General features: G+C 39.0%; 1 long non-coding RNA gene across 1 annotated transcript; it reads right to left on the bottom strand.

Annotated features, from left to right (window-relative positions):
• LOC134296621 (uncharacterized) lies at positions 1–27,220 on the bottom strand. Its single transcript, XR_010003417.1, has 3 exons — positions 25,837–27,220; positions 6,858–6,987; positions 1–178 (listed from the first exon to the last, which is right to left on the bottom strand). It is a non-coding gene; the product is annotated as an uncharacterized LOC134296621 (long non-coding RNA).
• Positions 27,221–27,799: the final 579 nt, after the last annotated feature.

The raw sequence follows: 27,799 nt of genomic DNA, 5'->3' as shown, positions 1-27,799 counted from the left end.
TGAAGGGGGAAATTGTCCATCATTTTATTTATATATACTGAGCCTTATTTACAGTAAGGAACAGGAAATATATTGCCTACTGCATAAATGAAAATAAATACAAGAATATGTTGTAATGACTAACACAAGTCTGCTTTTCTTCAAAGGGAGATTCATTTTCTTCTTCCTTTTCCTCTATCTAGGAAAATAAGAAAAACAGAAGCTTCTTATGTCAGAATAATGCAGAAGGAATAGCTGAGAACTGAATAAAATATGGATGCCTGGGGGATGTGGAAGCCCCACAACATCCCTGTCACTATCCAATAAGCAGCTGTTACTTCCACTCTTGTTGCACATCTGTTCAGCAGCTGGCAGATATCATGATTGTGTTGACTCAAAATGCAGTGAGGGGGGAGCATGAAAGAATGAAAGAGCCACTTTTCTTGTCTTGAAGCTACCCACCTCCTCCTAAAAGGGGGAAGGGCAGCCTTTACACATATGATTCTGGATGTATATAATTAATTTGCCAATTTGCAAAATTGCTGGTAGCCTCATACTGAGGCAGAAGGGAGGGAAATACTCTGACTCCTTCCTCTGTCAGCGCCTTCTAGCATTCAGCAAGAGAAGAGAGCTATCTGCTCGCACCCGCCTGAAGGGCCAATTTGATCAGCTGGAACATGATCTACATTGACAAGGCAGCAGTGCACAAGTGTCAAAGCTTTTTTTAATCAGAATTTTCCCCACACCTTGTGAGTGCTTCTGAAATGTCTAGAGGCTAAGTGCAGTTTCAGGGAGGGAGGGAGGGAGAGACAGAGAGAACCACCCTCACATAATCTACAAGGTATAATCATCTCACTCCTAGTTTAGGCAATGATTTAACAACACACTGGGACACATGCATCGTGTCTAAGCACAGCAATGTATGCTTGTCCAGGAGGAGGAAGGCATGATTATTAACACACAGAACTTTGTGACTATATTTACAAAACGTTTTGGCTTCTGCCTTTTTCAGTTAAATTGGCTTTTATTTTGAGCAACCGACAATGGCAGAGAGCCAAAATAGTCTGCTGATGTATTTATAAAGTTCTCTGTGTTAATCACTCCAATAAACATATATTTTAAGTGATTAGCTTCATCCTTTTGGGATCCAGAACAAACTTGTCAGCCGTGCTGCTTGTTTGCTTTTAAATCTCTCTGTCTCTCCCTCTCAGCCGCACACACATATGTGCATGCCTAGCCATATATATCTTTAGACTTCTGTTGGGGGGCAGCCAGCCAAAGACTATACTGGGGGGGGGGGGGAGAGAAAGGAAGAAAAAAGTCAAGCAACTGATAAAATATACATGAAGGGGAACCCATTTAATTTAATCACCATAAGTAAGTTGTAAAATCACTTCATCACTTCATGTGAGATGAAATATTCAGTGGCGTTGCCAGCCCTCTCCTGGTCTTTCAGCAGAGGAGACACAGAGTATCTTTGTCAGCACAGAGGCAGCTGCTCCAGGGGCTCCAATGAGACCTGCCATCTGCCTCAATCTGATCGGCTCAGCTCCAATTTCGGCAAGAAACTTCCTGCTCAGCAAGAAGCTGGAAGCAGAAAAGGGGAGGGTGGAAGACATGGCTGCACTAACCATACAGCTAATGCTATCCCAGGGCAAGACTGCAGGTTTCCCAAACAGGCATACAAAAAGACATTTTGGGCTTGGTCCCGTAGGAACATTTTTGACTTGAATGCTATTGAAACAATCAATGGGTCAATGGATTAATTGCATGATAACTCTGTGTTCTTGCTTTGTTGTTGTTAGCTTTATCCAAGTAGACTTTGATTTAGGGGAACCTTATGTATGAGAAATCTTGGTTATTTTATCCTCAACAGCTTTGCTGAGATCTTGCCGATTCAGCACCATAGATTCTCTAATTGAATCAATTAGGAATGCAATTGAATATATCCATTAGGAATGGTATATCACACCGCAGAAATTAGCCAAATACCATCCAAAGATGCAGGACAAGTGCTGGAAATGCAGAGAACAAGTGGGAACATTCCACCACATGTGATGGAATTGTAAACATGCTAAAACGTATTGGAGGGCTATACGAGAAAATACTCGACATGAAACTGAAACCAAAACTTGACTACTTCCTTCTAGGAATGATAGAAATAGAGATGGATAAAAATAGAAATAGACTATTCTGCTACTTGATGACAGCAGCCAGAATCATGTACGTGAGGAAATGGAGAACGAAATAAATCCCTATTTCAGAAGAATGTATATCCAAATTAATAGGCATTATGAGCATGGACAAAATAACCCATCTATTAACCAAATATTCTAAGGAACAAGGAAGGAAAAGTATAGACATCATTATGTAACTATCTGAAACAAGAAAAGATGGAGTTGATAATAAAGTCAAAATAAGAAACAGAAAAATATCTATATGGTAACGAAAAGAAAAAAAGATGACAGTAGAGAAAGAGAAATTAAAAGAAAGAAGAAACCCACAACGGAGATAATTGGAGGTCTAAACTTTCTACTGCATACTTCCAACCCTCCTTAGTCAATCGACTCATGTATAGATGTGAGTGTGTATCTTTTTTGTGATTTTTTTCTCTTTATAGTGTTAGCTCCTCCCTTATCCCATTCCCGCATACATATTTTTCTTATGATATGGCCAAAGTACGACAACCTCCGTTTTGTCATCTTGGCTTCTAGGGAGAGTTCAGATCTGGTTTGTTATAGGATCCATTTATTTGTCTTTTTAGTAGTCCGCAGTGTCAACAGAATTCTTCTCCAGAACCACATCTCAAATGAGTTTAGTTTCTTGTTATCTGCTTTTTTTCACTGTCCAGCTTTCACACGGCCATTCACAAAAATGAGGGATACATTGGCATTCTTGCCTTATACCTCTTTATTTGGTAGATTAACTATAAAGGCAACGTAGAATTTGAGGAACTGTTTTATAGCTAGTCTGAAAGAAGCAAACATGTATTTCTACATGTGCCAGGAATGGCAGGCTTCTTACCCAGGATGACCCAAGCTTGGTATTCTTTAGAGCAAAGTTGCCCTAACTTCCACCAAGTCCTTTGCAACATCAGTCAATCATTGTCTTTTAAAGTGGGAATAGAAAAGACCTACCAGCGCAGTACTGATTCTAAGATGAACAAAATAAGATTTCTTTTAAAACACACACACATACACTGAGTGTAAAGACGGAATAGCACTGTAGGCTGAGCTTTACCACAGAGTGTCACATCATGTTGTGATCAAGGTAACATCCGTAGCTGTATGGTAAACTGAATCATGAGGGACATTCCATCTTAAAAAGCGTGTTGTAGCCTTGTGATTCTGAGCAGTAGGGGTTTTTTTTCTTTTTGGCAACCGTTCTGTTCCTGTGCACTACTCTTGCCAAGGGATAGCCTCGAAGTGGTAATAGCATTTAGTCAAACGAGACCTGCAGTCATTCTCAGCCTATACTTAGAAAAGCAGGGAAGAAGTTGTTCCCATCTCCTGCTTCCTTTGCACAGACATATCATTATCTGGCCCTCTGAGAGTTGGATTCATACATGTGAAACTTTGGGGACACTGACCTGAAGTCTGAAGGAGAATTAGCCTCCAAATTACTAGATACTTGGAGCTACACACTTTCATTTCCTTTGAGAATTTTAGCCACTTTATGAAGGCAGCCTGCCTATTCCTTTGGTATAGCATCTATAATAGCTCATCTCCTGTTATTTCTTTTCTCTGCAGTTTCAAGAAATGCTGCTCAGTCTGCTGAAGAGTGTTTTTCCCCCTATGGCAATTCTCTACTACTTCTGGTTTTTCCTGAAACATCTTTCACACTCAGTGTGAGGCATAACCTCAACACACTCCTTTTGTGTCTAAGATAATACAAAAACATATTTTTCTGCCATTGCTATTACCTCTAGCACTGGCCTGTGACCTATTTCCAAACTAAACACTGTTAAATACTCTAAAATTGACAAGATGATACATTGTGCTTTGAGTGTGATCTGTCCCACAGTAAACAACCTGTCCAACAGAGACCTAAAATATGTCCTCCTGTTGAAAATGGTGGCACATTTTCATGAAATACATGTTTCATGAAATACGGCTTTTTCATGAAATATATGTTTCACACAAAATTGTATTAGGTTGCATTGACATACTCCAAATGTAAAGATCACATGTCATTGGAAAATACCGGCTCAACTTCAGGTACACCTGCCCAACATCAGATTAGCACATTCAGGTATGGCAGTTGGCTTTCTTAAAAAAAAAAAACATTGAGTTGCAGGAGTTTTGAAAAATCTGCTGCCTTTTATTATTTTATATCCTTTCATATTAGAGTGGGCTGATGTAGCCCTTGAAATATGGTTAGATCACAATTCCTATGATCTCTCCCAATGCTATACTGGCTAGGAATTAAGTATTTTGCAGTCCTACAACACAGAAAGGGCCACAGCTCTTCACTTTTGTTTTCCTTGATATGTTAAACTTGACACTTTAACACATCAATCCTTTTGGAAACACACTTTTGATTACATGATAAAATGCTACACGATAAACTTGCATGGTAATGACTGTTATCCTGTTAGTGACTTATGGTGACATAAGTCCAATACATACTATGAGAGTAGGTCAAAAAAATTTGCCTCCTGTAGTATAAAAACACTATGAATGAGGTCTTTCTGGACCTCTGAAAGACAACCTGCATGGTTTCAGATTCAATGACATAAGTGACATTAAAGCAACTTTAAAATCATGGGTCACAAAACAAAACCCTGAATTTTTCCAAAATGGTTTTGATGCCTAGGTTAAACGATGGTGCAAATGTGTACAAATAGATGGTGACTATGTTTAATGGTAGTTTTGTGTAGAGAACAGTTCAGGCTATGATCTGTAGCAACTTCTGTTCTTGTATGCTTATTCATAACGTTTTTATGACACAGGAGGCAAAACGTTTTGACCCTAACCTCATATAATCAGTCACTTCTTTGTGTTGTCAAAGGCTTTCATGGCCAGAATCACTGGGTTGCTGTGAGTTTTCCAGGCTGAATGGTCATGTGCCAGAAGCATTCTCTCCTGACATTTTGCCCACATCTATGGCAGGCATCCTCAGAGGATGAGACCTCACAAGCTCTGAGTGTGCTTTCCATAGATGTGGGCAAAACATCAAGAGAGAATGCTTCTGAAACATAGCCATACAGCACAGAAAACTCAAAGCAACCCGGTCACTTCTTAGTTCATGTCAAAGGTACAGCTATCAACCTCCTCCTTCCCCCTTTAGCTCTTCACACAGGCACACACATATTCAACTCAGCCATGTACTGGATTGGGCTAGTGGTGGAAAAGTATCCCGTCATGAGCCTCTAGCTGAATGCAGAGAGACTATTTTCCATGACACTCAACAGCTCACAGAGAATGATCTGGTCACTCTGAATCCAGCTGCAGACACATGGTTGCTTCTTTGCCATAGCCCCACCACCATTTCTCACCATCCAATAAATGGTACTGCTGAGGAGTGTCAAAGCTAGAATGGAAGTTTGTAGTTCTGCTAGGGGAAAATGACTCATCTCCTCATAAAAGATCTCAGCCAACATTCTGTTTATGTATGTGTAAGTGTCTTCAATTTGCTTGTTGCCTTATGGCAAGCCCAATAATTCCATAGGGCTTTCTTAGGCAAAAAATTCTCAGAAGTGGTTTTGTCAGTTCCTTCCCCTAAACTATAGACTACAGAACCTAGTTTTCACTAGTATTCTCCCATCCAAGTACTAACCAATGCTGATCCTGTTTTTTCCCCCAAGATCATATGGTAAGGCAATTTCTGGCTTCTTTAAGTTAGAATGGAGTGCACACATGACCAGCAAGAAGAAAGGGAGATTGCCACTGAATTACTTAGTCCTTTTGTAATTTGATCATTACTAAAGGAAATTTCCCTGTCTCACAGAAAGCTATAATGACAGAGTAAAATCCCACTTCTAATGGCCAAGAAGAACTTGAGTCTAACCACCTCATCAGAAAGCCCTGGTGAAGCTTCCTGCTTTGCTGGACTTCCACAAGAAAAGAGGGAGCAGCGAGGCACGCAGCTCCCTCTCAGCGATGCTTTCTCCATCACATGGGGAAAACATCACCCTTGCAGGGAGGCCCCGTGCTAGCTCCATTGGAGCCAACACAACATGAGATGCCTCCCATGTTGTGGTGAAAGCATCCAGCTACACTTTCACCCCACTTGGGGGTGAGGCCTATGCCAGAAGTTACACAATGTCATGTGATGTCCTGCATTGTTCTCCACCCCCCAGATGGGGTAAAAGCATCCTAGGACTCCAGCCGATGTCATTCTGTATTTCATAAAACATTAACAAATCTAACAAAACAACAAGAAATTAAAATGCATAGATATGCATATGAGATTAGGATAGATAATGGTCCAGGTCTAGAGCACCCCCTGATATTTTTTTTTATTAAACGTGATATTTGTATAGAAAAGGGTAATACAATAAATTGGTTATCTAAACTTTTCTCATAATTCTTATTTGATGCTTGACCATTAAAATAAGTAATTCTCATGAGGATGCACACAGTCTGCAATACTCATATCCTGATAACAGTTTTGCTGAAGACATATAATGGAAACTGTTCTTGAAAACAAAAAAAATAATGTTATAGTATTGTTGAACTGTGCACCTCTGGTTTTTGCTGCTTTGTTTCATTGCCTGAAAGGTTCTAAAACTCCACATTTCTGCATGGCCTTATTTCTTTTGTCTCTTTTTAAATGAAATTTTAGACTTTAAGAGAATTCATTCTGCCTAAATTGGATGGTTAGCTTTCACTTTCCTGTGAGAAATTATTCATATACAAGAAGCAGCCCCTCCTTACCTCTTATCAAGAGCTGGAAACTGTTCATCTCATAGAAATTGCTTTCCTGGCATCAAAGATGCTGGATTTGCTAAGGTCAATACACTTAAATGTTCTTTAATGGCACCTGGAGCTTAGATTCAATTGCTTCCTGGAAAAAAAATTGAAGAAAACATAGACAAACTATTTATCTTTTTTTCTATCATGAGGAATACTGCTTGAAAAAAAATGAACATAATACAGAACCAATGTAGAAAACTTCTTTGGTTCCAGGGCAACAAATGTCAGAAAAGATGCCAGAAGACATGGGCTCAAATATCACAGCAGGACTGGAATCACTGGTTGGCAAAGTTGACATCAAATAATCTTTTCACACATACTTCACTGATCTGGAAGAAGGAAGTCAAGGTCAAACTAGCCACCTCCCCAATTAACAGCCATATGTTTATATGAAGGGTGAACAGACTATAGGTATAAAATATATACTCTCCATGTGATGGGACACACTGTTTTACAGTAAACCTTAATTATATAGCAAAGATCAAAGTACAGTAATCATGGAAGATGCAAAAGTATGTAAGATATTAACATCCTGATTCTTGATCATTCAAAGTTTACCCAGTCTTTTATAGACTAAGTCAGGGGTCCCCAAACTAAGGCCCGGGAGCTGGATGCGTCCCTCCAAGGTCATTTACCTGGCCCCCGCCCTCAGTTTTATAATATAATATTTTATATCATTTTTAATAATATAATATATTGTATACTATATACATATAATATTGATAATAATATTATAATGTTATACAATATAATACTAATACCATATTAATTATATGTTATATATTACATATAATATTACAGTATAGTGGTATAGTTCAATTCAATATAGTAATACAGTAGAGTCTCACTAATCCAAGCCTCGCTTATCCAAGCCTCTGGATAATCCAAGCCATTTTTGTAGTCAATGTTTCCAATATATTGTGATATTTTGGTGCTAAATTCGTAAATACAGTAATTACAACATAACATTACTGCATATTGAACTACTTTTTCTGTCAAATTTGTTGTATAACATGAAGTTTTGGTGCTTAATTTGTAAAATCATAACCTAATTTGATGTTTAATAGGCTTTTCCTTGATCAGTCCTTATAATCCAAGACATTCGCTTATCCAAGCTTCTGCCGGCCCGTTTAGCTTGGATTAGTGAGACTCTACTGTATCTAATGCTAATATTGTGATATGCTAATAATATAATATATTGTATGTACATACAGCTGCTCTGAGTCCCCTTCAGGGTGAGAAGGGCGGGATATAAATGTAATAAATAAATGTAGTAAATTAATTAATAAATAATTTAAGACTTAGGCTCGCCCAAAGTCTGAAATGACTTGAAGGCACACAAGGACAACAATCCTTTTTTTTTTTTTGCAAATAATTTTTATTGGGGTTTATCACTAGCGAAACACAAAAACAAACAAACAATAATAATGAAACAACACAAAACAACTTAACCGAAGACACCAGGATAGGGGGGGGGGGAGGGGATAAGGGTAGTGAGGGTGATGGTGGTGTGTGAGTGTATGGGCTGACTTCCATTTATGCATCTTCTTCCATTTATGAATCAGTCTTTAGTTATATGCACTATGTTCTTTAAATAGTCCTCAAAACTAGTCCAGTCGGTAGCTTTCAATATTGTTCCGTTCGTTTTCTTGATCAAAAAAGATAATTGGTCCATATTCTTGATTTCCAGTAGTTTGTCTAACCATAATTCTTTTGTTGGTATCTGTGTGGATTTCCATAATCTTGCAATCACAAGTCTAGCTGCAGTAATAAAAAAAGTGAAGAGTTTGTCTGTATTGGGATCGATCTTATCGTCACAATTGTATAAGCCTAGTAGGAGTAGCTCTGGTTTTTTAATAAATTTAGTTTTTAATATAACATTACTTTCCTCCAATATTGCAGTCCAAAATTTTCCCAATTTTTTACATTTCCACCACATGTGGAAATAGGAACCTGTTTGGGTTTTACATCTCCAACATTTGTTATTCGCGTTTTTGTACATTAAGCCAATCTTTTTTGGAGTTAAATACCACCTGTGTATAAGTTTGAGCCAATTTTCTTTCAGGTCGACCGAGTATGTGTATTTCATTTTCTTATTCCAAATCGATTCCCATTCCTGCATCTGGATAGGTCTTTCTATGTTTTTTGCCCATGTTGTCATTGCTTTTGTTACTCTCGACGATTCTGTATCCCAGGATAGTAAGTTGTTATACATTACAGTTATGCATTTCTTATCAATAGAGATAAACTTATCCCAGAATCCTGGTTCTTGCTCAAAACCCACCAGGCTATCCCCTTTATAAGCTTCTTTAATTTGGAAATACTGGTACCAAGATACATTTTTGTTAAGTTCTTGTATTTTTGTTAATTCCTTCAATTTTGGGGGAATCCTTTTATCATTTGCTACAGTTAACAATTCTCTATATGTAGGCCATTTTCTCCAACCTAATAATCGTCTATGGTCTGCTTCTATAGGGGACAGCCATAGTGGGGTTTTTGTGTGGAAGCGACTTTTGTAATTGTCCCATACTCTCAGAAGAGCCGATCTGATAAAATGGTTGCCGAATTGTTTCTCAATCTTCGCTTTTTTGTACCACATGTAACCATGCCAGCCTTTTCTTAGTTCATGGCCTTCCAAATTTAAGATCCTAACTTTTTCTAATTTAGCCCAATCTCTTATCCAACAAAGAGCACACGCATCGTGGTATAGCTTAAGGTCTGGTACACCCAATCCTCCCTGAGTTTTTCGTGAAATCATAATGTTATAATTTATCCTAGCTCTTTTATTTTTCCAAATAAATCTCATAATCTCTTTCTGCCAATCCTTAAATAATTTTGTACTCCTTATAATTGGTATATTTTGGAAAAGATACAAAAGTTTAGGGAGGATATTCATTTTTATAATTGCTATTCGTCCCAATAGTGAGACGTTAATGTTTTTCCATTTTTCCAAATCGTTTTTAATTTCCTTCCAGATTCTTATATAATTTAGGTCTAATAATTGATTATTTTTTGCAGATATCCAAATCCCTAAATATTTTAGTTTAAGTGGTGTTTCCAGACCCGCGATGTCTTGTAACTCTTTTTGTTTCCTTTTGGACATGTTTTTCGTAAGCATCATTGTTTTCTTTTTATTAATTTTGAGACCGGCAACCTTCCCGAATTCGTCAATTTTTGCTATCCACTTATGGATATTCTGAATTGGGTTTTCTATAATACAAATAACATCATCCGCAAAGGCACGATATTTATAATCCTGGTTGTCAATTTTAATACCTTGTAGGTTTATATCTTTTTTGATTGCCTTCAGCAGGATCTCTAAAGCCATGATGAATATTAAGGGTGAGAGAGGGCAACCCTGTCTCGTGCCTTTGCTTATTACAATTTTGTCTGTCTCCTGACCGTTTATTTGAATTTTTGCCCATTGGTCCTCATAGATGCTATTAATGCCATTTTGAATTTGTGTACCTAAATCCAATTCTTGAAATAAGAGTTTAAAAAAATTCCAGTTCAAATTATCGAAGGCTTTCTCTGCGTCTACAGAAAGAAAGCCTACTTCTCTTTGGTTGTGCTGTTCATAAAATTCCATTGCGTCTAGTATTACCCTTACGTTGTCTTTAATGGTTCTGGAGGGGAGGAAGCCCGTTTGGTCTTCCCCTATCCACCCATTCAGGAATTTTTTGAGTCTGTTGGCCAAGATTTTTGTAAAAATTTTATAATCTGTGTTTAGGAGCGAAATAGGTCTATAGTTCTTGGTTTCGGATGGATCTGCATCTTCTTTGGGTATCATTATTATTGTGGCCTCCTTCCATGTTTCTGGGATAACTTTATCTTGCAAAGCCTGGTTCATTAATTTTTTTAGGAATTTGATCATTTCCGGTTGTCCTAGTTTATAAAAACCTGCTATAAAGCCGTCAGGCCCTGGCGTTTTGTTACTGTCTAAACTTTTTATTGCTTTGAGAATTTCTTCTTCTGTTATTTCCTTATTAAGATCCAATCTTTGTTCATCCGTAATTTTGTCCAGTTTTTGTTTCCCTAAATATTCTGTTATGGCCTCTGGATTTATATTGTCTTTAGAATATAAATTTACGTAAAATTTTTGGAAGGCCTCTCTTATTTCTTTATCCGAATTTACCATTCTTTCTTCAAATTTAATTTTCATAATTTGTCTATTTTGTTTCTTCTTTCTTATTAACCGGGCGAGCCATTTGCCTGGTTTGTTTGCATTCTCAAATGCATATTGTTTGACCCATTTGATTTTTTTAGCCACCTCCTCTAAATCCCATCTTTCTTTCATTTTAGCTAACAGCGCTAAGTTCCTTTTTATTTTCTGATTTTTGGGGTTGATTTTTAATTCTTTTTCTTTTGCTTCAATTTCTTTATTCAACCTATTCCACTCTAGGTCTTTATGCTTTCTTTTGCTGGAATTTAGTTGTATAAAAAAACCTCTTGCAACAGCTTTAAAGGCGTCCCATACGATTTGGGGGTTTGTCTCACCATTATCATTTATACTGAAGTATTCTACAATCATTGCGTTAATTTTGTTAACATCTTGTTTATGCTTTAATCAATTTTCATTTAACCTCCACTTCTTTAAACAGTGTTTTTTATTTATTACCATTGTTAATGGGCAGTGGTCTGATATGTCTCTGGCCCGAATTTGTATGTCAGATATTGTTGTCATCAATGATTTAGATGTCCAGATCATATCAATTCTGGACCACGCTTGGTGTCTGTTGGAAAAGTGTGTATAATCTTTGCTCGTTGGGTTTAGTTCTCTCCATGGATCTATTAGATCATATTCCTCTTTTAAAACTATAAGATTTTTTGGTAGGGAAGTTGTTTCTCTTACCTTCTTTGAACTATTTGTTTTATCTAGCTTTACATCTAATACTCCATTGAAATCACCAAGGAGTATCATATGGTCAAATTCTGTGTTGTTAATTTTTTCTCTCAATGTTTTAATAAATTTTGTTTTGGGGCCATTTGGCGCGTAAATATTGCAGATCAATATTTTTTCATTTTCAAAATCTATAGTCACTGCAATTACTCTACCCTCATTGTCTTTGAATACTTCTTTAGCCGGGAATTTGTCGTCTATATATAGAACTACCCCTCTTTTCTTTACCTTATCTGCTGCAATAAAGGATTGACCTAGATATCCCTTCTTTAGGAGGCTTATATGTTTGAGGGCTATATGTGTTTCCTGTATTGCTATGATATTATACTTTTCCTTTTTTAATTTGTTAAATAGTCTGTTACGTTTATTCGGTGAATTTAACCCGTTAAGATTATTTGAAAAACATTTTAGTTGATAACAGACTTTACTCATCTCTTTGTGTTCTCTCCTCTTCTGTTGGATCTCCCTCATCCGAATCGTCTTGGTCCGTGTTTAAATCCAACTCAGTCACTGTTTGGTCTTTATCTTTGGGCGAGTCGAATCTTCTCTTCTTTGTTTCTTTAGGGTTTTTACCGCTGTCTGATGATGATGAGACTCTGTTGCTTTTTACGTCTTTCTTTAAAGTTCTAAAAAAGTCTTTGGCTTCTTCTTCCGTGGTTATCCATATTTTATCCTCTTTGTAAGTTGCCATCAGGCCTTCGTATTTCTCCCATCTGTATTTAATTTGTCTTCTCTTGAGTTCATCGGTGAGGAAGTAATACTTTCTTCTTCTATTTAATATCGATTTTGGATATTCTTTTAAGATAATCACTTTCCTCTCCTTGTACCAAATTGGGTTTCGGGCGTGTCTTCTTAACACTTCATCACGTGTAGTTTTTTTCAAAAAGTGTACAATGACATCCTTGGTTGCTTTATTTTTCTTGGTAAAATTTGATTGCACTCTATAAACTCTATCAATTTGCCCACAGGCCTCCTGATCTGTACATTGTAATAGTTGGGCTGTCAATCGTGTTATCACCCAACCTATGTTCTCCTTTTCCTCCTCTTGAACGTTTCTGTATCTCAATTGGAATTCCAGTGCCTGTAATTCCAGTCTTTCCTGTATTTTTTCCAGTTTTTTCCCCTTTTCTTCCATGGACTCAATTTTCTCTTGCAATTTAGATTGTGTTTTTTCGTTCTTCCTATTTACTATTTTTAAGTCATTTATATCATTGGAGTTTTTTATAATTTCTTGCTTCATAGCACCTATCTCCTCTCTCCATTCTTTCTTTAGGTCTGCCATTTCTTCTTGGAATGTTTTGTATTGTAGGTCTTGTTTCCTGGCTATCATTTGGACTTCATTTTGCATTAAATCCTGCTTCTCTGAAATTTTCTTAATCTCCCTCAAAATCTCTTTTAGGCCCCCCTCCTCTGGTAAAGAGGACCTTCTTACATTCAATCTTGAATCCATTTTATCTTTTTCCATTTTCCATTTGGGGGTCGTCATTGCAACGAGTTATCCTTCTAAGTAGTTACTGTTTAATATCTCTGATGAGGAATCTGAAGCACTTGCCTATTATTTTTGTACACCAGGGTTAAATGGGTTTCTATATCAGATTTATCAGATTTATAGTTGGTGAAGATAGGGACATATATATTGATATCTTGATATATACACCAAGCAGTTATCTCTAGGCGGCGATGATCAATATTTTCCGGGATTAGGTTGGTACCTCGTTGCTTTCCTAGATGGGACTGCGGGGTAGCGTATCACTTTTTGGAGGCTGGAAGCCGTAACTAAAGAACCCGTCACCGTGGAGCAGCGAGTTATAGTACACAGCACAAAAAAAAAAACACAGACAGGAGAGTCTGTAGAAGATTAGGGACTGATTTTTTTTTCTCCCGTTTTATATTTTATTATATTTTTATTTTATCCCCCTTACCACTCTCCTGCTTATTTAATCCCGATCCTTCCTTTTCTTCACCGCTTTATTTTACCGCTTCGTTCCTTGGTTCCTCTCTTCGGTATTTTAGTTTATTATACTCCCTTTGCTTGGACTTTAATTGCCTTCGCCCTGTGTTCTGCTCAATGAGGTCCGCACGGAAACGTTTGCCTCATCCTGAGTTCCTTTCAGTCCTGTCCCTTCCGGGTTTTACGTTCGCCGCTTGCGTCAGCGCCTCCTTCCTGCTGTTTGTTTAAAGAAGGGCAGGCTGTAGACAAAACATCATGGCGCCAAGGACACTCTTGCAGCCCAGACTTGGCTCTCTCCTTTGCGGGACCCCTCTAACAGCTGTAAGGTCTCTTCAACCTAAATATAACTCTTCACTATACACCTCTTCTCTCCTCTCCTCTCGTCTGGCAGAGGAAAACCGCGCGGATCCGTTTGGTTGTTTTGTTTGTTCGTTTGTTGGTTAGGTCTTTAAATCTATGTCTGGTTATTCCATTAACATCCAATTAAATACTGCTAAGTGCCGTGGCTACTGGCTTTGACTGAAATTTATGTTTCTACTTCGGACTATTCAGTTTGTAATCAGATTTCAGGCAGCGTTAGCTTACCCTTTGTTCTGTGTCAGCGAGTGTGTAGCGTGGTTAGGCTGGCAGATAGTGCGGAGATTCACCGCTTCCCGTCCTTCGACCCGCCGGTCTTGACCCTCCGGACCCACTGGAACCTCGCCCTTGAGGGGTGAGGGTCGCTGGGGCCGTCGGAGGTACCCAAAGATACCAGCGTCTCTTCCCTACTCGATCCGAGGGAGGAGAGGGAGCTGCAGCTCTACCAGGTCAAACTCGCGGTTGGTTCACCCAGAGCCCAGGTGAACCCAGCCTGTCGCCATTGCCACGCCACCGGAAGTTCCCAAGGACAACAATCCTAATTCACTTGACTATCTCATTGGCCAGAAGCAGGCCCACACTTCCCATTGAAATCCTGATAGGTTTATGCTGGTTACAATTGTTTTCATTTTTAAATATTGTATTGTTCTTTCATTGTTGTTGTTTTGCACTACAAATAAGACATGTGCAGTGTGCATAGGAATTTGTTCATTTTTTTCCTCCAAATGATAATTCGGCCCTTCCACAGTCTGAAGGATTGTGTCAAGGACAGAACGCCAGTAGATAAGATTCAACAGAGTTTATTAAAGATACAGAACCAAAAATGCTTGTAAAAAACAAAGAGCTAGACAAACACTCGCCTTCAATATGAAAAGTCACTCAAAAACGGTTCAAAAGATAAACCAGATTAAACAGGAGTTTAATCCGGGTTAAACCAAAAATGCTTACTTCAGCCTGGGACCTTAAACAAACAAAAGCTGGTAAACAAAGATTTAGTAGAACATAAATACTGGCAGCAGATTCCTCTCTGCTACTCAACAGCTGTGGTTGAGCAACTAAGTTGTTACTCCTCCATGCAGCGGGCGAACTCCGGGTCCAAACACATCAATCAGGGTTGCAGCGGTCAGCGGGGTCCCAATCCGGTCCGAGGTCGATAGCCAGGTGCAGGCGTCTTAGGTTCCACGAAATCCTCCGATAGCCAAAGAGAGGGTAGTCCAAGGTCGTAGTCAGCCATTCAGTCAGTCAGTCAGTCAGTCAGCCAGTCCAGCGTCAATTCCGAGTAGGTAAATAATGTCCGTCAAGAAGACGACGGAGGTCCAAAGTAGTCAGCAAACGAAACACACCCGTCTTCAGGAAATTCCCAACAAGAGCCCAAGCGTTCGTCCAGATTACCTTGCCCAACGCAATTAGCCCTGGATTCAAGACCCCATTTTATGCCAGTTACAACTCCTCATCGCTATCAGGTGTTACCCTAATTCCAGGTGCCTCATCATCATCATCCTCATCAGAGCTAAAACATCTTTGACTACGCCCCACAGCATCCCCAGCTGTGGATCCCGTCCCATCCCTCCAACTCGTCCACGGGTCCGATCCTGCAACCCGCCAGTCGCTTCCCATGCTATCATTACCAGGAACACCCAAATCCTCCCTCACACGAGTCCATTCCATGTCATCCTCCTCTGAGCTAACCACCTCTTCCTCCATTCTCTCAGTAAAACCCTCAAAGGAGTCTTCGTCAGATGGTTCTGCAAAGATGTCCCGCAGCCGTTTCCTCTCTCGCTCCTCAAGAGAGTCTGACTCTCGAGGAGTCTTACGACCACGTCTCCCAGTATTGGAGCCATAAGGCTCAACCATAACAGATTGTGGACTGGCTCTCTGCTTTAAAAGTTTGAGGATCCCTGGACTAAGTATTCCTTATCTCGAAGTCCAATATATTCTAAAAGCTAAAATTATACACGTTGGTAGTTGAGATAGTGACACATTTGCTTTCCAATGGTACACAACTTGGTTTCGTGCACAGAATTATTCCAAATATTGTGTATAAAATTACTTTCAAGCCATGTGTACAAGTTGTATAAGAACCATAAATTAATGTAGTGTTTAAACTTGGGTTCCATTTCAAAGATATTTCCAGTCCACTAATACTGTCAGGGGTGCTTTGAATGCGATTTTCCTGCTTCTTGGCAGGAGGTTGGACTGGATGGCCCAAGAGATCTCTTCCAACTCTATGATTCTACGATTGTAATATGCAGTTACTGCCCACTATTTGATGGTGGTCAACAAATTTAAAGTGTCTGCTCTTCTGGTTTATAATTCCTTAAATCAGACTCCAACTGTACAGACCCTCAAATAGAGGGCTGTCCTTTTCTATTTAAGGGACTAAATACCCTAAAGACACCTGATCCCACCTGATCTTGAAAATTAAGCAAAGTTAGTACTTTGTTGTGAGATCTCTAATGAATATCTGGTGCTGTAGGCTATATTTCACCAGAAGGCAGGGCTGCAGCTGTGGGGGGGGGGGGGGGGGCGGGGGGGTTAGGAGTTCAAACCCCCCCCCCCGAAATTTTTCAGGTTTTTTTAAAAAAAACCTGGTTTACTCATGAATTTTAACTGATTAACCAAATCCCCATGAGTGTCCACTGAAGTGTATCTGTCTTGAGTGTCCATGAAAGTTTATCAATGGAGCCTGATTTCTAAATTATTTTGTGTTATGGAACTACTCTTCATGATTCTCTAAAAAAAAAAAAAAGCTTCAACCCTCCCCTCCCCCCCGAATTTTTTCTGGCTATGGCCCTTGCAGAAGGCACTGGTAAAACTGCTGTGTGGTCAGTCAATGTGTCTTATTTTAATAGATATGGGAAGGAGAGAACCACAAATGTGGTCTGGATCTTATGTATCCAAAAGCCATTGGCTGCCTACAAGAAAAACGTTTCCTGCTTTGAGTGTAAGAAGGTCTTTGAGTATTTGAGTATTTGGGCCCAGGCTGTGGTGCAGGCTGGAGAGCAAGCCAGCTGAAACCAGCTGCAATGAATCACTCTGACCAGGAGGTCATGGTTTCAAGGCCTGCTTGGAGCCTATGTTTGTCTTTGTTCTATGTTAAAAGGCATTGAATGTTTGCCTATATGTGTAATGTGATCTGCCCTGAGTCCCCTTCGGGGTGAGAAGGGTGGAATATAAATGCTGCAAATAAATAAATAAATAAGAAACCCCCATGAAATTCATTGAGTCATCATAATTCAACAGGCAACTTGAAAGAAAATACAGGCAGATCTCTTCTATTTTAAAATAAGGCTCATTACCATCCCATGGAAAAATACCAGGGGAGCAGGTTAAATACAGTAACTTTGGAAAACAATCCCATGCATGAGAATGCTACTCTTCCCTTTCAGTGAATCTCTTCAGACAACAGCAAAAGGTGGCTTTCCAAAAGTATAGGAGTCAGAAGAACCTGGCCCAATAAGCAGGCCAACAATTAGCAGGCATACTTTCCAAGTGGCTCTCAGTGAAGAAACCTGCTGCCCGTCACCTTGCATTATTGAACAAGGGGTGGGGAGGGGGAAGCAGCTGGGCCAGTCATTCATACACACTGTATGACAGCATCCTCTCCAGAGGCCTGATATTATTACAGTCTGCACCTCTCCTCGTGTTGAATTAACTTGTTCTGACTGTGTGACAGTTCTGACGACTACACAGTCTGAAGCAAGGAGCTCGGGTCACATGCTGCTGCATGCATGGACTGTCACTAACTGTGCCACTAACACTAGACAAAACCTTGTCAGGGGAGATAAACTTCTCTGGAGACAGAGGTAAGCGACTCAACTCACCGCTCAGAGTGCAAGGTTTTCTTCAGTTCAAGGACAGTATCCACTGACAGGAGAACTGGATGTAGGCAGGAATGCACACACATACCATTCGAAGAAAATGATGGTAGTGGAGGAGGATTTCACAAAGTGAGGTGGATTGAGCGGTAAGAGAGGGGCTGCCTACCAGGGATATGATGTCAACAAAACCCATAAAATGGTCAGAAAAATAAATATACCAATTTTAAATTCCCCACCCCCTTAGAAAATCTATGGAGAGACTTATATCATCTGAAAAGAAGAAACCTTCAGTTCTCTGCTACTCCTCAGAAATTAAGAAAGCATTAAGCTTGCATGGATTTATACACACGAACATTTTCCCCACTGGCAGTTATGTTCCACTGAAGGTCAACCAGTTCTTACTTGAGCTGCCTCTATCACTCAGGGCATTGGCTGGAGTCCTGTCACAACCCATGTCCAGGAAAATGTTGAACATATCTTTTTTTAAAAAAACCTCTCAGTCATATATTCAGTCATGGATTTTGATTAAAAACTTGTCTCTGCATTGGGGGGTGGGGGGGGGGGTGATGTGATAAGAAAACCTGCTCCCAAGTCTTTCTGATCACTCCAGGGTTCATAACTCTCTTCTGACTGTGTACATTGTTCCTATGCAAAATGGATTAGTGGTCCCTCACAGCCCATCATAACAACATTAGCACTAATTGAATACATCATGCCAGTCACAATCCATAGGGAGTGCTGTGTATAAACCTCAGCCCTAGAGGTAACATCTTGAAGTCTATAACAGCAGGAGCGAAAAGAAAATTTGCATTGCTATTCCCCATACTGAAGTTCTTACATGATGCTAGAAAAACAATACTAGGGAATCCTTCAGTTTTAAAGATGTTTCTAAAGCTGAGCAGGAGATAGGATTGGAGAGGACACAGATGAAAATCCTCCTCTGTTTGATCCCTGCATATCTAGCATCAAATGGGCAAAATGAAAATGTTCCAAACCACTTGTGAGCCAGAGATGCCATTGAGCTCTTGAAAAAGTTAAAAATATTTATAATTGTGGTGCAGTACATTTTTATTCTGATAGTAGAAACAAAAACATATTGGCTAAGCCTTGATTATCACGCCAAGATAACAAGGTCCTGGAATGCAGTCCATAATTTTCACAATACAGTAGAGTCTCACTTATCCAACACTTGCTTATCCAATGTTCTGGATTATCCAATGCATTTTTGTAGTCAATATTTTCAATACATCATGATATTTTGGTGCTAAATTCATAAATACAGTTATTGCTACATAGCATTAGTAATTGCTACTTTTTCTGTCAAATTTGTTGTTAAACATGATGTTTTGGTGCTTACAGTAATTTGTAAAATCATAACCTAATTTAATGTTTAATAGGCTTTTCCTTAATCCCTCCTTATTATCCAACATATTCGCTTATCCAACATTCTGCCAGCCCGTTTACGTTGGATAAGTGAGACTCTACTGTATTAAAAAGTCTCCTAGCTTCAGAAACAACAAATTTAAAGTTTTCTCTTTTATAAAATCAGTTCTCAGTGGCATGCTGGAATAAAAATGGGTTTACCTGCTTCCTGCCTCTGGGAAGGGAGTTCCAGAGTCTGGGAGCAGCTACCAAGAAGGCCTTCTCTTGAATTTCCATCTGATGTACACAAGGCTAACAAGGTTCTGGTAGCAGGGGGCTGGGACAGAAAGATGGGCCTCTGCAGGAGATCTCTAAACATAGGCAGATCCATAAGGGAACATATAGTCCAAAATTGTGTGATCACTACACTATGATGCAGGCATCTCTCAGGTTTCTCTAGAACAGTGATTCTCAACCTGGGGTCCCCAGATGTTTTTGGCGTTCAACTCCCAGAAATCCTAACAGCTGGTAAACTGGCTAGGATTTCTGGGAGCTGTAGACCAAAAACATTTGGGGACCCCAGGTTGAGAACCACTGTTCTAGAGGATCTGGAAGATGATGGCATTAGAACATGGCCAGTTATGTTTCTTAGCTGTTCCCTTCTTCCACGTCGGTTTTTGTGGGGAATATGAATTGGATTGGTTGGGAAAGTTTATCAAGCCTATTTGAAGACTCAAGCAGGTGTGGGGGGGAGCTTTTCCCCCCCTAACTTGTCAAATATTCTTTCCCTCCCTAATGATAATGTCAAGCTGCTTGTGAATTCTAGTGATAGCTGGTATCTCTGATGTCAATTGAGAAGTAAATTCATTCTGGGTTTAAGTCTGAACTTGTAAGGATATAGCCACAGTGCTGTAGATGATTTCTTTCAGCATCTTGAATTGGGTTTAGCATGCTTAAAGTTCAGGCTAAAAGCCAGACCACATTCACCATGCACTTTTCTTACAGTCATGAGAGACTAGAATTTATACTTATCAGACAGTGATTAACTTGAATAGGGAACAATGCCTGACAGAAGTGAATACCTGGTATATCTACTTACAAATGAAGATATAACATGTCAGATAATCTCACAGGCTGCAAAACAATTACCCTTTTTGGGGATCATTATTTTCTATCATTATTCAACTACTCCAGTGAAAAGGAATACCATACGTCTTGCTGTAAGGGAGAAGGAACGAGAGTTTCCATTACATCGGCAGGATGTTATTATTCTAGCAAAGTACTAAGAGTCACACCTTAGGTTCTGTTCTATGTAATATTTACTTGTGTCCTAATAAAGTACATACATTAGTATCAGTCCTCTCCCCACCTAGAAGAAAATTCCCATTTCCTCTTCCTTTCCAGGGTTCATCAATGCAATCCCCTATGCAATCCCCCTCCCCAGTGGGTAGAAATGACTGTGATTGTATGGGGAATGCATAATTAGCAGCATGTGCATACTAATTTGAGATGGTTAATACAACTTCTCTGAACACATATGAAAATATCTAAATTTTTCAAGTTGCTGCTCACTGCCTGCTACCCTATATTTCACCAGCCCTCCCTGGCTAAGCTTTCTTTCTTTGAAATTTAGGTTTCAATTAATAGAATTAGCACTTGAATTAGGTGCAAATTAGCTTTGAATTTGATTTCAGGAGACGTGGTGTGTTTGCAAAATAAACCTTGTTCATTGCTAAAATAATGACTGTTATAATTTTGGTTCTATTTTGCTCTGCCTTTCATGAATCTTGCAAAATGAAAACACTGGCTGATATTGTCACCCACAGCTGTGGATGCCATCTCTCTTGCTTTCTTCCAGTCCCACATCAAAATCTTGCCTCCTTCTCCCATATTGGAAGACAGTTTTACTGAGTGATAAATTCAAACAGGGAAGCAGTGATCTTGAGTCTGCAAGACCTAAGCAGAGAGAGGTGTTGAGGATAGTATATTTAGGAGACCTCTCATTCATAGGGTCTCCATAGGTCAAATTCAAATTGAAGTCAGTTAACAACAAACAATATCTCTTTCTAGCAGGATTCTCTGTTGTGTAGATATAGCTTACAAGCACATCACTCCAACATGTAGAAACAAACATCAGATGCTGATTTATAAATAAGAGAGAAGCAGCAATGCATAGAACACCTAGATAGAAATTCCTATAATATGTCACAGCAAGGTACGAGAGTTGTGAACACAAGGCTGAGACTCTACAAGTGGAACAACAAAGACTGAACACATGGATACAATGATGGAGAGAAGGAAATAATAAGGATGAAGCTTAAAAAAACCTAGAATTTTTTTGTTTTAACTTTTCCCTAAACACTAAAAGAGCCAGATAAAGTATGAAACTGTTGTGGCATATACAAAGTTTCTCAAAAGAGCATTTTAAGAAATACAATCATTCCTCTGTATCCACGGATTCTGCTTCCACAGATTCCACTATCTACAGCCTGAAAATATTCCCTCCTAAAAATCTGAAAAGCAAACCTTTATTTTGTCATTTGATAAAGGATGTCTTTTTATTATGTCATTGATATATAATGGGATGTTAACATTGACCAAATTTGGTAACCATGTGTGGTTTCTCAGCCAAATTCCCGCAAATACAAAAGCCCAGTGTATAAGGACCTCATCACACTTACCAATTTGAGCATCATGAGATGCTTACCAGCCAGTTGAGAAACAGGTGGCCTGCATGCCCCGATTGGGGGACACTTCTCCAGTGATGGAAGACATGTCACATGTAGTGACAGTCTTGCTGGCAAAACTGCACTGGAGGGTGTGTGTGATAGAATCATAGAACCATAGAGTTCGAAGAGACCTCACAGGCCATCCAGTCCAACCTCCTGCTAAGAAGCAGGAAAATCACATTCAAAGTACCCCTGACAGATGGCCATCCAGCCTCTGCTTAAAAGCCTCCAAAGAAGGAGCCTCCATCACACTCCACGGCAGTAAGTTCCACTGCCGAACAGCTCTCACAGTTAGGAAGTTCTTCCTAAAGTTCAGGTGGAATCTCCTTTCCTGAAGTTTGAAGCCAGATCGTAAGTCTCTTCAAGAACAGAAAGCCTTAAGATTTCAGTCAAATATTTACAGGTGGTTGGAGTGGGGTTCTGGAGGAGCAAATTATGTAAATTCAAACCCACCCAGCTGCTGAATTAACATAGACACCTGAATAAACAGCTATCCTTGTCATCCTCTGGCTGACTGAAATATATTGGGGAGGTAGAGGGAAGCCAATCATTATATTATTATTATTATTATTATTATTATTATTATTATTATTATTATTATTATCATCACAACGATGTTGTATGGCACAGCAAACAAGATAGATATGCTGGATTTCGTTTCGCAAAACCACAAGTCGAACACTTCCCAAGTGTCTAGGACTGTGTGATGTATTTTCTGATGATGTGTGCAGATCCCAGTAGGGGTGGCCTTTTGCAGTTGGCAGATGGTGATTTTGTCAATGTCTATTGTTTCCAAATGCCGGCTGAGATCTTTTGGCACGGCACCCAGTGTGCCCATCACCACCGGGACCACCTGCACTGGTTTCTGCCAGAGTCTTTGAAGTTCAATCTTGAGGTCCTGATAGCGGCTGAGTTTTTCCTGTTGTTTTTCATCTATGCGACTGTCACCTGGGATGGCAACATCAATGATCCAACCAAGAGCACCTAACCCATTAGCATTATGGAGAATCAAACCCAAACAAAGTCTATAATGGCTCGGTCGTCGCCCAGGATAAAAAGGATCGCGGTGGATGCTGCTGATTCTGGACATCCATCGACAAGTGGGCTACGGAATCATCAAAACCCAAATGAACAGTCACAGAAGCGGCAAAAATATACAATGCCAGAAAACCGCACAATTATTATTATTATTATTATTATTATTATTATTATTATTATTATTATTATTATTATTGGCTATAGCTACCAATGAGCTTCACTTTGCTCCTCTTCTACCTTCCCACATGGAGAGAAGATACTTGTGAGGATCATTGATGTCTATAGATGTCAACAGCACTCTTTCTGCTTAACAGTAATGTTAATGCACGCAGACTTGCACTTAAGTCATTTTTACATCATGAAGGTCTTATAGTTTCTGTGTTGGCAGCAGCTGTTGGATTTCTAATGAATTGATAGTTTTAGAAGTACAGTATGTGTGCATATGTCTGAAAGACCTAGAAGATTAAATACAGGTCAGAGAACCCCACCCCCCAAAAGCTTGTTGGTATCTCTGCTAACAAATGATCACGGCTAAATCACATGTGGGGATGAAATGCTCCTCTCCTTGACTAATACCAGCTTTGGAAGAACAGTGTCAATTTACAAAATTATAGGTGGAATTTATTCCCTATACAGCAGATATGGACAAACTTTGCCCTCCAGGTGTTTTGGACTTCAACTCCCAGAAATCCCATCCAGCTTACTGGTTGTCAGGAATTGTGGGAGTTGAAATCCAAAATACCTAGAGGGGCAAAGTTTGCCCATGCCTGCTATGCTGTCACTATGCCCAGTTTTTATACTTGGTCCATCTTCTGGAGAGGAGCATCCCAAATTTTGGCTAGGCTGCATCTTGGATCAGAGGCACACAGTCCACTCCAAGGAATGTACAGATAGCATTCCCAGTTTGGAAGAACCTACTAGTGCTTACAGTCTGTTAATATAGCCTTCAAAACCCAGGGTTACTATCATCCCAGAGAGAGATGGTATAGGGCTACTGTCCACTTTGTGGAAGAAGACTGCTAGATCATATCTAATCTGGACCTTAAGCAGAACAAAATTGGAAGCAAGTAGACTGTGCAATCCCTGTATCTGCTGGACTGATACCCATAATTTCATTTATCTGAGTTTGACAAAATATGTACTCCCTAGGCATTTGATAGTTGCTGTCTACGTATCATAGGTCCTCTAGCATGACTATTGCATGCTTCTGCAGGAAATCATTTGTTGAATAGAGTTCCCTATTATCCATTATTTTTGTTAATCATGGTAAGATCGGGATTGTATCTCCTGCAGATACAAGGGTCTTACTGTATAGCCTGCTCCTACTATGATGATAAGCATGTTGTCTTTATATTAAATAAAAGGTGATATAGGATTCTGGCGAATATCTCTTTGACAATTTTACAGGTTTAAGCAAACTGAGCAACAAAGCAACATGTAAATTTTTAAAATATCTTATTTCAGATTTCAGTATTAGTAAGAGACAACACTCAAAGAAGAATTTGTTATATTTTTCTTTTGAAGAACACAAAAAACATCCTGAAGAAGCACAATTCTTAAAATAAGCTGCATTATAGTAGCTTCTCCAAGAGCTTGTTATCCTAAGATCGTGGGATAGTTTCAATGGAGTAGAATAAATCTATGAACAGCTTCCATATGTCATTTTTATTTGTTTTGTTTCTTCAAACCAGACTTTTTATATGTTTTTGCAAAAGCAAGACCAGGTGAATGAAATGAAGAAATAGACAGTAGCCTGAAACCAAATACTGCCATCTATGTATGTTTTTCTTTTAGATTTCTAATTTAGGTGTTTAATTTTCTGTCTTTTAGTCATGCAGAATGGGATGAGTGCAAACCGTGCTAAGAAATGCATACATAGAAGATGGGCAAGTATGAAGAGTCTAGCTTTTTTTTTTTTTTTACAGTAATTGATCTTTTGATTTCAGAATGCTACTGTACATTGCCTTAGCTATGTAGTAGCAATACATCATGAAAGAACCCAGATAAAGTCAACATCCTCCAGGGATTCACCCCCACACATGAAGTATTGCAGAAAGTAGATGCATTTGTCTCTAGCCATTTGTTTGCCTCAGAGCAGAAAACAAACTGGAAAGTTAATGCACATTGAGCAACACTGAAGCCATATCTCAATGAAGTAAATCCTCAGTTAAAGTGGAGAAAGATTCAAACCAATTCTTTCTCCATGATACATAAAGTAAAGGGTAGTCGATAATGTGCCAGAAAAGCCATGACAGAAGGTAATAAGTCTCACTAGGAATCATGGAGAACCATCATTGAGAGAGAGAGAGAGAGAGAGAGAGAGAGAGAGAGAGAGAGAGAGAGAGAGAGAGAGAGAGAGAGAGAGAGAGAGAGGGAGGAAGGAGGGAGGCTGCCACAACTTACACTTTCCATTCAGTGCCAGATGTGATTTCATGTAATTGGAGTGTGAATCTACTACAGCTGTGATTCTCAACCTGTGCATTCCCAGGTGTTTTGGCCTACAACTCCCAGAAATCCCAGCCAGTTTACCCAGAATTTCTGGAAGCTGAAGACCAAAACATCTGGAGAACCACAGGTCGAGAACCACTGCACTATAGGTCTTACAATAGCGTGAAAAGAACTGTCCAAAGTTCTGAACCTTATATCCTTAATGAGTTCATCACATTGAATAACCCCTTTAAATTCTAAACTAATATTGAGAGTGGATTCACTAACAAACAACCACCAGATGCCACTGCTTCTTTTAAAGATAGATGCTGAAGATTGTGGAAACAACACCCACCTCACACCATTTGATGCTCTTCCTTGAATTCTCCATCATATTTTCTTTTACCGCTTCACCTGGAACAATAAGGTAGCAGATCAAGATTTATGCAGAATTTGGAAAATTTATCACAATGTCCTGGAATTCCTCAACTTTAGCCACAACTGAAATTGTAGAATTGTAATTTTAAATAAATAATGGTTTTAATGTGAAGATAACTGATTTTAGTGTTTAGTGTTTATTTACGGTTTATTTTATGTTCTGGCATTGAGTGCTTGCTGTATATATGTTGTGCTGTGCCCTGAGTCCCCTTCGGGGTCAAAAGGCCAGAATTATAAATGTTTTAAATAAAAAAATAGTCCATTGATACTGTAATTCAGGTGAATGGATTAGAATTCTCTGCCAGACCATTTTTATTGCCCTACCAAACTACAGATTCCACAGAAAGGAGCTATAGCAGTTAAACTGGTATTCATATACCTGTAATGAACATATGTTGATGGACACATATTCTGAGTTAGCAGAAAGTAGCTTTATATGCTCCTAAAACCAAAGATTGGAAAAGTTCCTGCTTTAATTTATTGATCCCTGAATCTCCTGGCCAGCCTGAAAAATCCTCGAATATACATTTCAAAGTTTTTTCTGAATCATGTAAGATGTTATGAATAGTATGCTAACAAGTGTGTTCTGCACAATATATAGATAAGTGTGCACACATGTGTACAGGATCTTTGGATCTTTGCAGTTGTCCCAGTAGCCTGTCCACCCATCTCTTTTGAAAATATTTATTGAATACAGTGGGCCATCCACATTTGCTGGGGTTAGGAAATCAGGACTCCTGCAAAAGTTAAAAAAAAAATCTTCAAATTAAAATTGCTAAATTTCTTGTTTACCTGAGAGAACTCATTCCTAGGAATCTCCAAACTCTATATGGTCAACATCTGACAAAAGTTGACTATAGAGTAACACTGAAAGAACATATTAATCAAATTCCTGAATAATCAAATCTGCAAAAGCCAAACCCTGAAAATATGGATGGCCAAGTGTACACAAGCATCAAAAACATACCAAATAAATCACTGTTTGGAAATTAGCATTATGATTACATGAACTCTTCAAAGAATGTAATCATCTTATAGGTAGTAGACTCAGTGATAGACACCATACATGTGATATAGAGGATTACAAAAACACAATAAATACCCATAAACTATGCTTCTGTGTTGGGAAATTAGCTTAAATGCAGTTTAAAATTAAGGGTGTGGGCATGAAAAAGACACCTATGGTTGAAATTGTCCCATGTTGGTTGGCCCCCCGAGATGTTTTCAAGAGGACCACTTCATTGTAGGAGATTGTACCATGTGGTGGCCTGGTCTCTGGGAACGTTGGGAGAATCCAGAACAGGTTGTTGCTGAATGTTTAGCTTTCAATTGGTTAGTAAGGAAAATCATTATGCATGCATCAGCATGTAGCCATTCCTTCTCCCTCCCTTCCTCCCCCCTCTTGATCTGTTTCTCTCTCTCTTCCTCCTAGTTGTCTGATAATGTAACCATTTCCTGTTGTAAACTGTCTGAAAAAGCTTTCTTAAGTCCCCAAGTGCCAATCAATACAAGTCATCATGATTCATAAAAATGTCATTATTGTTCAATTATTGCTGTGTTAGAGGAAAGGCTCTTCAGGTACTAAAGTTTTCATTACTAATATTTATAATCTACATTGAATGATGCTAATGAATGATTGGGTGAGCATTAGGCTGAGATGCAGTGTTGTTTGATTTATGTGAAACCCAAGTCTGACTGCTAATGTTAAATCCATTAAAGTATCTCTTATAACTGCTTTAACCTATTCCTCTACATACACCAGTGCTTAAACAAAGTCACTTACTTAGCTTACTTAGCTTCTAGTCACTGGTTGGATATTTACTATTATTACATCACTCCAACAAATATGTCACGAGATAATTCTTTGGAAAGAACTTCAG

Source organism: Anolis carolinensis, chromosome 2 (genome assembly GCF_035594765.1).
Source record: "Anolis carolinensis isolate JA03-04 chromosome 2, rAnoCar3.1.pri, whole genome shotgun sequence".
Taxonomy (NCBI): Eukaryota; Metazoa; Chordata; class Lepidosauria; order Squamata; family Dactyloidae; genus Anolis; species Anolis carolinensis.
This window is presented reverse-complemented; position numbering and strand designations above follow the sequence as displayed.